General features: G+C 45.1%; 1 non-coding gene across 1 annotated transcript; it reads left to right on the top strand.

Moving 5' to 3' along the window:
* Window positions 1–378: 378 nt before the first annotated feature.
* Window positions 379–451, top strand: Trnaa-agc (transfer RNA alanine (anticodon AGC)). Its single transcript has one exon. It is a non-coding gene; the product is annotated as a tRNA-Ala (tRNA).
* Window positions 452–1,033: the final 582 nt, after the last annotated feature.

Raw genomic sequence — 1,033 nt, forward strand, 5'->3', positions numbered from 1 at the left:
TGGCTCCCGGCTTTAACTCTGCCCTCGAAATCAACATTTATAATTCCTTTGTACCTGGAGGGATTTTCCAGGTAAAGAGGAGGGATGGTTCCTGAGACCTTGTTTTGCCTCAGATCCATAGTCTACACCAATTCGTGATTTTTCATCCTGCTGAAATAAATTGTTATAAGATCACATGCCAATACCAGAACAAATCCAATTTTCATCTAAATTGATAGAATCTTCCCAAAGGGAATTTTCCTATTTGGCCAGACCTGAACGTAGCCAGGTGCAGGTCTGTATTCCCAGCTACTCTCCTGGCAGAGACAGGAAGATTATGAGTTCAAGGACAGCCTGGACCAGTTGACCCTATCTCAAAAACAAAAGAAAAATAAAGAGAGGGGTGTGGCTCAATTGGTAGAGTGTTTGCCTAGCAAGCGCAAGGTCCTGGGTTCAATCCCTAGCACCTCAGGTTAACTAACATAGCAGTGTGCACACTGAAGAAGTAGCTGACGGTGACAGCTGAGCTGTCTGTTCTTGGACGGTCATTGGCATCCTTGTGCCTAACCACAGGGCGGTGTGGATGCCCACATGGGCAGAATGGAGCGCTTGACACTGGGCACTGGTGGCTCACCAAGGGGACTCAGGTCTGAGCATGAACGGTTCGAAGCCAGCCCAGGCAGAAAAGTCCAAGAGACTCTTGTTTCCAGTGAGCCTGAAAAAACAAAACACGGAAGTGGAGAATGTGAAGAGTGGGGATGTTGAGTGGACAAAGCTAGGGACAATCCCCAGGCCCTGAGTTCAAGCTGAAACACAGACACAAAACAAAACAAAAAACAGGAATGGTGGTTTTCAGTGCACAGCTGCGAATAATAGGGGAAAGAACACCGAGACATTTGTCTTATTATTTCAGCTCCAGATACTTTCAAAATCACTTTTTTTTTCCTGTTTCTGTGCCAGGGAACATGGATTGTTAGTCTCTCAACAGACATTTCTGAAATCATCATAAAAGCCTAAGAAATGTAAACCTCATGCTTCTAGGAAACATTAGGTT

Source organism: Dipodomys merriami, unplaced genomic scaffold, assembly GCF_024711535.1.
Source record: "Dipodomys merriami isolate MVZ:Mamm:240054 unplaced genomic scaffold, mDipMer1.0.p SCAF_72, whole genome shotgun sequence".
Taxonomy (NCBI): domain Eukaryota; kingdom Metazoa; phylum Chordata; class Mammalia; order Rodentia; family Heteromyidae; genus Dipodomys; species Dipodomys merriami.